Source organism: Triticum aestivum, chromosome 3A, assembly GCF_018294505.1.
Source record: "Triticum aestivum cultivar Chinese Spring chromosome 3A, IWGSC CS RefSeq v2.1, whole genome shotgun sequence".
Classification (NCBI taxonomy): Eukaryota; Viridiplantae; Streptophyta; class Magnoliopsida; order Poales; family Poaceae; genus Triticum; species Triticum aestivum.
Genome location: NC_057800.1, coordinates 187,244,432 through 187,259,125, shown reverse-complemented (window position 1 = coordinate 187,259,125; position 14,694 = coordinate 187,244,432).

The window sequence follows — 14,694 nt, the reverse complement described above, 5'->3', positions numbered from 1 at the left end:
ATTGATGGGAAAGAATAACTTTGAGGTGGTTTCGTACCTACCATAATCTCTTCGTTCGTTCTCTGCTATTAGTGACTTTGGAGTGACTCTTTGTTGCATGTTGAGGGATAGTTTTATGATCCAATTATGTTAGTATTGTTGAGAGGACTTACACTAGTGAAAGTATGAACCCTAGGCCTTGTTTCCTAGCATTGCAATACCGTTTATGCTCACTTTTATCATTAGTTACCTTGCTGTTTTTATAATTTCATATTACAAATACCTTTATCTACTATCCATATACCACTTGTATCACCATCTCTTCGCCGAACTAGTGCACCTATACAATTTACCATTGTATTGGGTGTGTTGGGGACACAAGAGACTCTTTGTTATTTGGTTGCAGGGTTGCTTGAGAGAGACCATCTTCATCCTACGCCTCCTACAGATTGATAAACCTTAGGTCATCCACTTGAGGGAAATTTGCTACTGTCCTACAAACCTCTGCACTTGGAGGTCCAACAACGTCTACAAGAAGAAGGTTGTGTAGTAGACATCAAGCTCTTTTCTGGCGCCGTTGCCGGGGAGGTTAGCGCTTGAAGGTATATCTTTAGATCTTGCAATCGAGTCTTTTAGTTTCTTGTTTTATCACTAGTTTAGTTTATAAAAGAAAATTGCAAAAATGGAATTAAGTTTGTCTCATACGCTTCACCTTTTTAATATCTTTCGTGAATATGATGGAAAGGTAATTGTGCTCAAGTGCTAGAAGAAGAAATATATAAAATGTATGGCACTAAATATTTGAATGATGAGCATGATTGCAATGTTGTCAGTACGAATTCTTCGAATATCCATGATACTAATGATGATTGCACTAGTTATGATGAAAATGTCTCCTATAAACATGTCAATTTTTGTGGAGTGCATTGGGTTTGTAAGTACACACCAAATAGGGAAGATAGATATTGCAAGAGGCATAAGTACTTAGAAACTGAATTGTTGCAAGAAAGCCTTGATGATTGTGCTGAAAAATTCAATATTTTTCGCACCCCTTGTGAACTTTGCAATGAACATGGTCATTTAAATCTCCAATGCAAATTGGTTCATGACCGAATCGTATCCAAAAATTGTGATAATTTGATTACCCTTGAGCATCATAAAGAGCTTAGTCTTCTTCTGGGGTATGAGGAAATGAAACGTATAACTAAGGGTATTCCAAAGTTTAATCTTGATAGAGTTCTTCATTTTGACCTAGAGGAAATTTATATGTATTGTGCGGTGAATTGCATTGACAATCCTTATATTGTCAATTACATAAAGAAAAGAAAACAAATAGAAGATGGAGAGAATACTAATAAAAGGGAAGAGACTTCCCAATATCCTCCTATTATTTCTTATGATGAATCAGGTAACGAGGAGGAGCCTCCTATTCAACCAATCTCATTAATAAGGAGCTCCAAAAAGAGGATTGAACCCACACATGATGTGGTGAAGAAGAAGAAAAGAAAAAGGAAGAGAGGTAAAAAGATATCTCTCCCAAATAATGCAGCTCCTATTACTATTGTGCCTCATGAAAATATAATTGTGGAAGATAATGATACTTCTTATGATCTTGAAAATCTTTTTGGCACTTGCTTGGAAGAATATGATAATTGCTATACTATTGGTGCTATCCATACTATTAATGATGAGAGTGATTATGATTATAATATGAAAAGGCCCAAGCTTGGGGATGCTATGTTTGATGAAGATGATGTTTTTGAGAATATATTTGCTGCAATTAATGTTTGTCCCAAGCTTGGGGAAGCTATGATTAATGAAGATGATATTTTTAGTCTCCCAAGTTTTGATATGCAAGTTTATAATCATGATAGCATGCCTCCTACTTATGATGATTATTGTGATGATACTTATGCTATAAAAAGTAGTGATTATATTTATAAAACTTTTCATGGTTATGATTACCCCTTCTCTGAACATTACTCTTTTAATGTGGCAACAATTTATAGTATTCAAGTTTCCTATGATACTCCCACTATTCCGAATAAGAAGAATTTTACTTATGTGGAGAGTAATAAATTTTCTATGCTTGTAGATCATGCAAAGAATGCTTTAGGTACTGGTTATATTGTTAAATTCATTCATGATGCTACTGAAAATTATTATGAGGGAGGAATATATGCTTGTAGTAATTGCAATAATATCAAGTTTCCTCTCTATGTGCTTAAAGTTTTGAAGTTATGCTTGTTTTGCCTTCCTATGCTAGTTGATTATTTCTCCCATAAGTTGTTTGTTCACAAAATACCTATGCATAGGAAGTGGGTAAGACTTAAATTTGTTAGTCATATTCTTCATGATGCTCTCTTTATGTTTCAATTCTTATCCTTTATGTGAGCATCATTGAAATCATCATGCCTAGCTAGGGGCGTTAAACGATAGCGCTTGTTGGGAGGCAACCCAATTTTATTCTTGTTATTTGCTTTTTGATCCTGTTAAGTAATAAATAATTCATCTAGACTCTGTTTATATGTGGTTTTATGCTTTTAGTTAGTGTTTGTGCCAAGTAGAACCTTTGGGAAGACTTGGGGAAAGTCTTGTTGATCATGCTGTAAAAAACAGAAACTTTAGCGCTCACGAGAATTGCTGCCATTTTTTGTTAGAGAGTGATATTTAGTTAATTCTTTTTTCAGATGATTAATAGATAAATTCCTCAGGTCCAGAAATTTATTTTAGAATTTTTGGGGTTCCATAAGTATACGTTTGATCCAGATTACTACAGACTGTTCTGTTTTTGACAGATTCTATTTTCAATGTGTTGTTTGCTTATTTTGATGATTCTATGAGTAGTATCGGAGGGTATGAACCATAGATAAGTTGGAATACAGTAGGTTTAACACCAATATAAATTAAGAATGAGTTCATTACAGTACCTCGAAGTGGTGATTTATTTTCTTATACTAACGGAGCTCACAAGTTTTCTACTTTAAGTTTTGTGTTGTGAAGTTTTCATGTTTTGGGTAAAGATTGGAAGAACTATGGAATAAGGAGTGGCAAGAGCCTAAGCTTGTGGATGCCCAAGGAACCCCAAGGTAATATTCAAGGACAACCAAGAGCCTAAGCTTGGGGATGCCCCGGAAGGCATCCCCTCTTTCGTCTTCGTTCATCGGTAACTTTACTTGGAGCTATATTTTTATTCGCCACATGATATGTGTTTTGCTTGGAGCATCAATTTATTTTGTTAGGATTTGCTTTCTGTAATTTAGAATAATGTTTTGCATCTTTTATTTCAATAAAATTGGCATTGATAGCCTTTACTATGCCTATGTTACAAGTATACATGTTGCTGTTTGAAAACAGAAAGTTTACCGCTGTTGCAATAGTTCCCTAGAAAATTCAGATTGTGATAAAATGTTGAAACCTTTTGAACATTAATCTCTGATAAATTTACTACAGTGGGAATTTTCTTTCATAATTTTTGGAGCTAGGGAAGTATGGATGTTGCAGCATTCTTTACAGACTATCCTGTTTAGGCAGATTGCTGTTATGTTTGCATTGTTTGCATATGTTTGCTTCTTTAATGATTCTATTTGAGGATAGGACTATTAAATATGTAGAGGCATTTAGTATGCAATGTTGAATAATAATTTTAGTGATTTTCTACAGTAGAGTATGATAAGGTTTTTGCAATGGTTTATACTAACTTATCTCACGAGTCCTTGTTGAGTTTTGTGTGGATGAAGCTTTTGAGATTTAGGGAGACCGTGATATGAGAGGAATTAAGGAGACACAAAAGCTCAAGCTTGGGGATGCCCAAGGCACCCCAAGATAATATTTGAAGAAGTCTCAAGCGTCTAATCTTGGCGATGCCCCGGTTGGCATCCCACCTTTCTTCTTCAACAACTATCGGTTAGTATCGGTTGATCCTAAGTTTTTGCTTCTTCACATGATGTTTGCTATTCTTAGATGTCATTTTCTTTTGCTTTGCTTGCTGTTTGAATAAAATACCAAGATCTGAAATTCTTAAATGTTAGAGAGTCTTTGCCGGTGTCAAAACCGGCGGATCTTGGGTAGGGGGTCCCGAACTGTGCGTCTAGGCCGGATGGTAACAGGAGGCAAGGGACACGAAGTTTTACCCAGGTTCGGGCCCTCTTGATGGAGGTAAAACCCTACGTCCTGCTTGATTAATATTGATGATATGGGTGTTACAAGAGTAGATCTACCACGAGATCAGAGAGGCTAAACCCTAGAAGCTAGCCTATGGTATGATTGTATGTTGTGATTGTTGTCCTATGGACTAAAACCCTTTGGTTTATATAGACACCGGAGAGTGTTAGGGTTACACAAGGTCGGTTACAAAGGAGGAGATATCCATATATGTATTGCCTAGCTTGCCTTCCACGCCAAGTAGAGTCCCATCCGGACACGAGACGAAGTCTTCAATCTTGTATCTTCATAGTCTAACAGTCCGGCCAATGGAGATAGTCCGGCTGTCCGGAGACCCCCTAATCCAGGACTCCCTCAGTAGCCCCCGAACCAGGCTTCAATGACGACGAGTCCGGCACGCAGTATTATCTTCGGCATTGCAAGGAGGGTTCCTCTCCAAATTCTGTGTACCTGTCGAAATAATGTCCGGTTCCTTGTGACGGTTTGTACTCCTTGGCTTCTACGCCCAATAATGGCCACTTTCCACGTGTTGAGCGAATGTGAAGAGCCAGGGTGTTTTCACATTTACCCCCTAGCTATGTAAATGAGCCACCTATTTAAAAAGACGAGGATTCAGATCCAAATCACATCATCCTCCCTTGTCGAGTCTTCATCGGAGCGTACCCGACAGAGATCCATTCCACCATGGACGGTCGACGCAGCTCCTCCTCTCGCACCCCTAGTTCCAAGTCCGAGCAGTGCTTGATAGCCACTTTGAAACGGAGCGATGTGGAAAGTTAATGCTCGCGTCGGAAGTTATCGGGGGAGCCGAATATAACTTGTAGTAGGAGGGAACCCGTACAACGAGCCCCTAGGCCTGGCGTTACTCCTTTAAAGGTAGTATTGCTATGGCGAATTTGTGTTGGGTCTAACCCCATCCCGTGGATTTGCGTTGGGTCTAACTTCCAGGGTCAGACAGACCGTGGAGTAGACCAGCTGTTTTGGAGACAATTTCATTCTCCCGAGCGTCCACTTTCATTGACTGACCAATTAGCCGAATGGGCCGAACTAAACAGGTTGTCCGGACTCTCTATGAGGTCTGTTGTGGATCAGCTGTGGCTGGGAAGGTCAAAACCGAACAGCTATTTCAGCTTGGTGCAGCAGTTCCTTGACGTGGTGCCGCACATTAATGCGATGAAGAGGTCGGCGTGCATAGAGGGCGCACGGATGGCCTTTGCCCATGTTAAGGCATACTGGGCGGAGATGGATGCTACCAATGTTGCAGCGCGGGATTCGGCTATAGGTCGAAAGGCTGCTGAGCACTATTTTGAAGAAGTTCTTGAGGGTGCCTGTTTGATAGAGACCCATTGCTCAAAAAATATTATGTTTGAGTGATATGTAATCTCATTGTAAGCGAAATGCTTTTATGAATTTTTATAAGGCTATTTTTATACTTTTTCTTGAAAGTAATATGATGCCTCCTAGGCGGCTGTTTATGTATACATGTGTATAACCTGAAAGATTGCAGTCGTTGGCTTCAGCCCCCACGCATATAATGCGGAGGTGCTCGCAAAAACACACGTTCACACTTAACCCAATGTCTTGGTCCTATTAAGGAGGTGATAGCGGAGCGAGCGAGGCAACCGTACTATAATGCTTTAGCACTTTCACTTAGCCATATGAGTTTGATAGTGGGGCTACTAGATAGCCCCTGGTGGCTCCGCACTCTCCCGGTTCCGGGGTGCGTACATGCCTGGCCGGAAAATGGCCCTTCGTTAAGGCGGAGGAATTCTAACATTCCCACAGGTCATCGAGTGGTTGACCAGTCTCACGCTATATCATGACAGTCAGTTTTCAGCTTTCTCTACTGAGGTGCTCATCCGGATGAACCAGGGCACAATCGCAGTAGTTCTCCTGGTGCTACCTTAGCCGGTAAAGAGGAACGTAAGGCACCAAAACACAGGAGCCGGGCAAACCCAACATTTGACCAAAGACAATGATTCGGAGCTGATGCATATAGGGCCAAACTCGCGACGCCGAACACTCCCTAAGGTATTCGGTCTTTGTGGTATAAACCGGGCCTAGATAATGGCCTTTGTAAGAAGCCCCTTGTGTCCAGGTACGTGCATTGTTCTGGCGTGGCCACATGCCAAGATGTCAGCATCCTTCTCAACGGTGGATATGTATCAACAAGAGACAGTAAAAAAGGTTTACGAGGGTCTTAATCTAAAAAGAATCCTGGGAGCGGGTCCTTGCTGCACGTCTGTGCCTGTGTCTCTGTTGTGCCGTATCCTGGACGGGTGTAGCACGATGATCATCTGTAAAAGAGAGGAAGTTAAGTGAAAAAGTTGTCGTGCAAAAAGATAGTTTTTAAAGAAACCATGTGTAATTCAAGATGATAAGAAATTGCCACTTGTCTGCGCGCGTTGAGCCCCTTGTATTGACAAATAGGGGTGTGGCCACTTATTTCCGTCTAAATAGCGGCGCCGGACTTGATTAGTTGTATCCGAGGTCTTGACGACCTATTGGATGCTTTCGTTTGTCTGGGCGCCTTTAGTGTGCGGCGGCCAAGGCAGCCTCACTCTCTTCGGCGCGCAGAGATCGCTTGATATTTCCGTGCACTGTAATGATGCCACGTGGACCGGGCATCTTGAGTGTGAGGGAGGCGTAGTGCGGTATTGCATTAAAGCAAGCGAAAGCTTCGCGTCCGAGCAGTGCTTGATAGCCACTTTGAAATGGAGCGATGTGGAAAGTTAAATGCTCACGACGGAAGTTATTGGGGGAGCCAAATATAACTTGTAGCAAGAGGGAGCCCGTACAACGAGCCCCTGGGCCTGGCGTTACTCCTTTAAAGGTAGTATTGCTATGGTGAATTTGTGTTGGGTCTAATCCCATCCTGCGGATTGTATCCTGATATATTAGGTTTAGGCTACTGCCGCCGTCCATCAAGACCCTTGTGAAGTGATATCCGCCAATTACTGGGTCTAATACCAGGGCAACCCATCCTGCGTGTCGGATACTTGCTGAGTAATCGCGATGGTCGAAAGTGATCGGTTGAGATGACCAGTGGCAGGACTTCATAGTGATAGGCACTTGGGTATACTTTCCTGGGAGTGCCGTATTGTTTTTTCCCTTGATTATGTGTAACACGTTTACTGTTTTGACTTCTGGTGGAAATTTCTTTTGTTCCGCCGTGTCTTGCTTGGGAGGCTCGTCCTCGTCTTCACTTGGTGTATCCTCCCCCTTATGTACGACGTTGAGCTTGCCAGACTACTTGAAGACCCAACATTCTCTGTGGGTATGATTAGCAGGTTTACCAGGGGTACTATGGATCTGACATACTTGGTCCAGAATTTTATTGAGGATGGACAGTTCGTCCCTGCTGCCTTTAGGCGGCTTTTGACCTGGCCGAGAGCTTTTGAATCCGGCATTTACTGTCGTGCCCTTCATGCTGTCTTCTTTATTCCGGCGTTTGTTATTGCTGTTGCGCCGTTCTCGGCTTATTTTGGCCGAGGTGTCTGGCGAGCCATTCGTCACGGACGCTATGCTTGAAAGATGCTAAGGCTTCGGCGTCCAGACAGTTGACAATTTGGTTCTTTTTAGTAAGAAACCTGTTCCAAAGCTTTCGGGCTGACTCTCCGGGCTGTTGAGTTATATGACTCAAATCGTCCGCATCCGGAGGTCGGACATAAGTCCCTTGAAAATTTGCCCGAAAGGCGTCTTCGAGTTCTTCCCAACTTCCGATGGAGCTTTCGGGGAGTCCTTTGAGCCAGTGACGAGCTGGCCCTTTGAGCTTGAGGGGTAGGTACTTGATGGCGTGGAGATCATCTCCTCGAGCCATATGGATATGAAGGATATAGTCCTCAATCCAGACCCTAGGGTATGTTGTTTCGTCGTATGCCTCTATGTTTACGGGCTTGAATCCTTTTGGAAATTCATGGTCCGGCACCTCATCGGTGAAACATAGGGGGTGTGCGGCACCCCTGTAGCTAGGTGTACTGCGTTGTTCGGATGTTTGTTGTATTGCATTGTATGCTAGGGCGCGCTTGCGTGGTCCATAGATGGATCTTGTTATACCGTCCTTTGGGTGCGAGCCCTCGCATTGGTTGCGTGTTGTATGGTGAGCGGCGTTGTATGCCGATCTGTATTGGTAGAGGGGTCATCTATCCGACCAGGTGGCTGCTTCGATATTTGGTTGTGGGGGTTCTGAAGCCTCCTCATCGAATTCGGGTAGCAGCTTCCACTTCGGGTAGCTCTTGAAGGGGCGATTGTCGCCGTACCTTCCTGCAGTGCTGAGTATTTTACTCCATCTGAATTGGAGTGTGTTTGCACGGCCTTGAGCCTTTGCTTCTGCTTTTTCAGGCTCCTCGCGGTGGCAACAAGCCTTTTACGGGCAGTCTGTTACTCCGGGTGTCTGTCTGGCGTTATGTCATCCGGACCATTATCCTTGATAGGATTTGTTTGTTCGGTTTGATTGTCCAGATTGCCGTTGTCCGGCAGCGGTTCGACCTGCTCTAGCGCTGGGTCTGTGTGATCGCTATTTCTGCCGAGACGGGATTTGGGGCGGCACTTGCGTCGCCGCTTTGACTGCTTTTCGAGGGAACAAGCCTTCGGTGCATCCTTCCGCTCCTCGTCGTCATCTTTTGGTGCGTCCACCATGTATACGTCATATGACGAGGTGGTGTTCCAGGGCCCAATAGGCACTGGTTCTTCATCGTCTCCTTCATCGGCATTGATACTGTCGATGTCTCCGGAGTCGAAGTCGAGCATGTCGGTTAAATCGTCGACAGTGGCTACAAAGTGGGTGGTGGGTGGGCTTTGAATTTCTTCATCGTCCGCATCCCAATCTCGTTGACCATAGTCCGGCCAGGGATCTCCTGATAAAAAGAGAGACTTCAATGACTTCAGGATATCGCCCAAAGGCGAGTGCTGAAAGATGTCCGCGGCAGTGAACTCCATAATCGGCGCCCAATCGGATTCGATTGGCAGGGGCGTGGAGGGTTCAGAGTCCGAAGAGGAGTCTGGCTCTTTGGAGTCACGAGTCTCGCAGAGTACGGGGCTGGTGTTTGGCTCAATCGCCGTTGGGGTCGCAGCCCCTGGGGTGGCGTCCAACCGCCCATCCTTGATCGGCGTAGTTGGCTCCGAATTAAGGGTCGGAGCCGATGCGGGTGCGGCCTCCAGGGCACCGTTCGGCGGCAGAGCTAGATCATGCTCGTCGTGACAGTGCGGCGTGCTCGGCAGTGGCTCGAATCCGTCGAAGATCAAGTCCCCGCGGATGTCAGCCGTGTAGTTTAAACTTCCAAATCTGACCTGATGGCCAGGGGCGTAGCTTTCGATCTGCTCCAGATGGCCAAGCGAATTGGCCCGCAGTGCGAGGCCGCCGAAGCCGAAGATCTGTCTGTGGAGGAAGGTCTCACCCTGGACTGCATCGCTATTGATGATCGTAGGAGCCATCGAGCCTGACGGCGACGACACAGAGGAACCCTCAATGAAAGCACCAATGTCGGTGTCAAAACCGGCGGATCTCGGGTAGGGGGTCCCGAACTGTGCGTCTAGGCCGGATGGTAACAGGAGACAAGGGACACGAAGTTTTACCCAGGTTCAGGCCCTCTCGATGGAGGTAAAAACCCTACGTCCTGCTTGATAAATATTGATGATATGGGTAGTACAAGAGTAGATCTACCACGAGATCGAGGAGGCTAAACCCTAGAAGCTAGCCTATGGTATGATTGTTGATGTGTACGTTGTCCTACGGACTAAAACCCTCCGGTTTATATAGACACCGGGTAGGGTTAGGGTTACATAGAGTCGGTTACAATGGTAGGAGATCGGCATATCCGTATCGCCAAGCTTGCCTTCCACGCCAAGGAAAGTCCCTCCCAGACACGGGACGAAGTCTTCAATCTTGTATCTTCATAGTCCAGGAGTCCGGCTGAAGGTATAGTCCGGCCATCTGGACACCCCCTAATCCAGGACTCCCTCAGTCCTTTTGTACAATTTCCTAAAGGACGTGTAGGCCGGGGCGCCTCTTCGTGTACCGTGGCAAACTGGCAACCGTCCACCGACTCTTCGCCTTTCCCTCTCGATTTGGAACTGCTGTCGCACGCTCTTCCTCCCTCCTCCATTTGCCTTCACCCTTCCTTCTGCCATTGTTCGATCGTCTTCTCCATGGAGGGAGCAAGACGGAAACGACCCCGTTGTACTTGCCCCGATCTAAAAGATGACGTGGTGGGGGAACTCATTGATCGGTGCGACGTCATCACCTCTCCTAGCATGGCAGGTTCATTCAAGAACATTCTCGACTCAACTAATAATATCATTACAAGGAACTTGATAACCCACAAGTATAGGGGATCGCAACAGCTTTCGAGGGTAGAGTATTCAACCCAAATTTATTGATTCGACACAAGGGGAGCCAAAGAATATTCTCAAGTATTAGCAGCTGAGTTGTCAATTCAACCACACCTGGAAACTTAGTATCTGCAGCAGAGTGTTTAGTAGCAAAGTAATACGATAGTGGTGGTAACGGTAACAAAAGAGTAATGAAAGCAAAGTAATATTTTTGGTATTATGTAGTGATTGTAACAATAGCAACGGGAAAGTAAATAAGCGTAAACCAGTATATGGAAAGCTCGTAGGCATCGGATCAGTGATGGATAATTATGCCATATGTGGTTCATCATGTAACAGTCATAACATAGGGTGACACAGAACTAGCTCCAATTCATCAATGTAATGTAGGCATGTATTCTGAATATAGTCATACGTGCTTATGGAAAAGAACTTGCAAGCATCTTTTGTCCTACCCTCCCGTGGCAGCGGGGTCCTAATGGAAACTAAGGGATATTAAGGCCTCCTTTTAATAGAGAACCGGAACAAAGCATTAACACATAGTGAATACATGAACTCCTCAAACTACGGTCATCACCGGTAAGTATCCCGATTATTGTCACTTCGAGGTTAACGGATCATAACACATAATAGGTGACTATAGACTTGCAAGATAGGATCAAGAACTCTCATATATTGATGAAAACATAATAGGTTCAGATCTGAAATCATGGCACTCGGGCCCTAGTGACAAGCATTAAGCATAGCAAAGTCATAGCAACATAAATCTCAGAACATGGTGGATACTAGGGATCAAACCCTAACAAAACTAACTTGATTACATGGTAAATATCATCCAACCCATCACCGTCCAGCAAGCCTACGATGGAATTACTCACGCACGACGGTGAGCATCATGAAATTGGTGATGGAGGATGGTTGATGATGACGACGACGACGAATCCCCCTCTTCGGAGCCCCGAAGGGACTCCAGATCAGCCCTCCTCAGAGGTTTTAGGGCTTGGCGGCAGCTCTGTATCATAAAACACGATGATTTCTTCTCTCCTATTTTTTTCTCCCCGAAAGCAGATATATAGAGTTGGAGTTGGAGTCAGGAGGTCTCCAGGGGGCCCACGAGGTAGGGGGTGCGCCCTAGGGGGGGGGCGCCCCCCACCCTCGTGGACAGGGTGTGGGCCCCCTGGTCTTCATCTTTGGCGAGGATTTTTTATTATTTATTGTAAGATATTCCGTGGAGTTTCAGGTCATTCCGAGAACTTTTGTTTTATGCACATAAAACAACATCATGGCAATTCTGCTGAAAACATCGTCAGTCTTGGTTAGTTCCATTCAAATCATACAAGTTAGAGTCCAAAACAAGGGCAAAAGTGTTTGGAAAAGTAGATACGACAGAGACGTATCAACTCCCCCAAGCTTAAACCCTTGCTTGTCCTCAAGCAATTCAGTTGACAAACTGAAAGAAATGAAGGAAAACTTTTACAAACTCTGTTTGCTCTTGTTGTTATAAATATGTCAAGCTAGCATTCAAGTTTTCAGCAAAGATTATAACTAACCACATTTGCAATAATTCTCAGGTCTCATGATTACCCATATCAATAGCATAATCAACTAGCAAGCCATAATAATAAATCTTGGATGACAACACTTTCTCAAAACAATCATAATATGATATAACAAGATGGTATCTCACTAGCCCTTTCTGAGACCGCAAAACATAAATGCAGAGCACCTTTAAAAGAACAAGGACTGACTAGACATTGTAATTCATGGTAAAAGAGATCCAATCATAGTCACACCCAATATAAATTAACAACGATGAATGCAAATGACAGCTGTGCTCTCCAGCTAGTGCTTTTAATAAGAGGGTCATGACTCAACATAAAAGTAAATAGATAGGCCCTTCGCAGAGGGAAGCAGGGATTTGTAGAGGTGCCAGAGCTCGGTTTTGAAATAGAGGTGAATAATATTTTGAGCGGTATACTTTCATTGTCAACATAACAACCAAGAGATGGCGATATCTTCCATGCTACACACATTATAGGTGGTTCCCAAACAGAATGGTAAAGTTTATACTCCCCCTCCACCAAGAAACATCAATCCATGGCTTGCTCGAAACAATGAATGCCTCCAACTAACAATAGTCCCAGGGGGAGTTTTGTTTTGCAATTATTTCGATTTAGTTTGCATAAAGCATGGGACTGGGCATCCCGGTGACCAGCCATTTTCTCGTGAGTGAGGAGCGGAGTCCACTCCTCTTGAGAATAACCCGCCTAGCATGGAAGATACAGACAGCCCTACTTGATACATGAGCTATTCGAGCATACAAAACAGGATGATTATTTGAAGGTTTAGAGTTTGGCACATACAAATTTACTTGGAATGGCAGGTAGATACCACATATAGGAAGGTATAGTGGGCTCATCTAGAATAACTTTGGAGTTTAAGGGATTGGATGCACAAGCAGTATTCCCGCTTAGTATAGGTGAAGGCTAGCAAAAGACTGGGAAGCGACCAACTAGAGAGCGACAAGCCATGTACATGCATTAAAATTAATAAACATTGGATGCAAGCATGAGTAGGATATAATCCACCATGAACATAAATATCGTGAAGGCTATGTTGATTTGTTTCAACTACATGCATGAACATGTGCCAAGTCAAGTCACTTAAATCATTCAAAGGAGGATACCACCCCATCATACCACATGATAACCATCTCAATAGCATGTTGGCACGCAAGGTAAACCATTATAACTCATAGCTAATCAAGCATGGCACAAGCAACTATGATCTCCAAGTATCATTGCAAACATGTTTATTCATAACAAGCTGAATCAAGAACGATGAACTCATCATATTTACAAAAACAAAAGAGGTCGAGTTCATACCAGCTTTTCTCATCTCAATCAGTCCATCATATATCATCATAATTGCCTTTCACTTGCACGACCGAACGATGTGAATAATAATAAGAGTGCACGTGCATTGGACTAAGATGGAATCTGCGAGCATTCAATAAACAGGAGAAGACAAAGCAATATGGGCTCTTTTGTCAGATAAACAATAATGCATATAAGAGCCACTTCAACAATTTAATTATGGTCTTCTCCTATCGACCCCCAAAGAAAGAAAAGAAATAAAACTATTTACACGAGAAAGCTCCCAACAAGCAAAAGAAGAACGAGAAATATTTTTGGGTTTTCTTTTTAATTACGACTACAAGCATGGAAAGTAAATTAATTAAAAGCTACAACTAATTTTTTTGGTTTTTTATTAAGGTTTATTAAACACACAAGAAGAAAGCATAAAAAAGGAAAATAAACTAGCATGGATGATACAATGAAAAAGTATGAGCACCGACATCTAGCAATGAGTGTGTGTGAACATAAATATAATGTCGGTGGGAAATACGTACTCCCCCAAGCTTAGTCTTTTGGCCTAAGTTGGTCTATGGCCACGGCTGGCCTGGGTGATATCCATAATAATAGTTGTTGGGGTCGTACTGTGACGCAGCGGCTATCGCCTCCTGAGCTGCAGTGTGGCGAAAACGGCCTCCGCCCTCCTCTCGTACTCATATGCCTCCTCTCTGGTAATAGTATATCCTCCTCTTGCCTGATAATCAAAGAAAGCAGGAGCAGGGAGAGTAATACAGACAACATGGCGTCTGTCAAAGATTAGTCAGTACTGGAGAGGTGATTCGTTCCTCTTGACAAAATGGTGGTGAACCATAGCATTAAAATCTAGATAGGCAGGAGGTAATTCAATATCATCTTCGCGTACATCTATACCAAGAAAATTAGCTACGCAAGTTGCATAAATTCCACCAAAGAAATCTCCATTAAGTCTATTAAGATGCAACCTACGTGCAACAATGGCTCCCAAATTATATGATTTGTCTCCTAACACAGCACTCCTAAGAATACTGAAGTCAGGGACACACACGTGACATGCCTCATCTTTACCATTTATGCATCTACCTATGAAGAGAGCAAAATAATGTATAGTAGGAAAGTGGATGCTCCCTATGGTAGCTTGTGTAATATCTCTAGATTCTCCCATAGTTATATTAGCAAGAAAATCTCTAAATTCAGATTTGCAAGGATCGCTTATACTACCCCATTGTGGAAGTTTGCATGCAGTGGTAAAATGCTCTATGTCCATGGTATAAGATTTATCATAAAGATCAAACAAGACAGTTGGAGAATTACGCGAAGTGGAAAATTC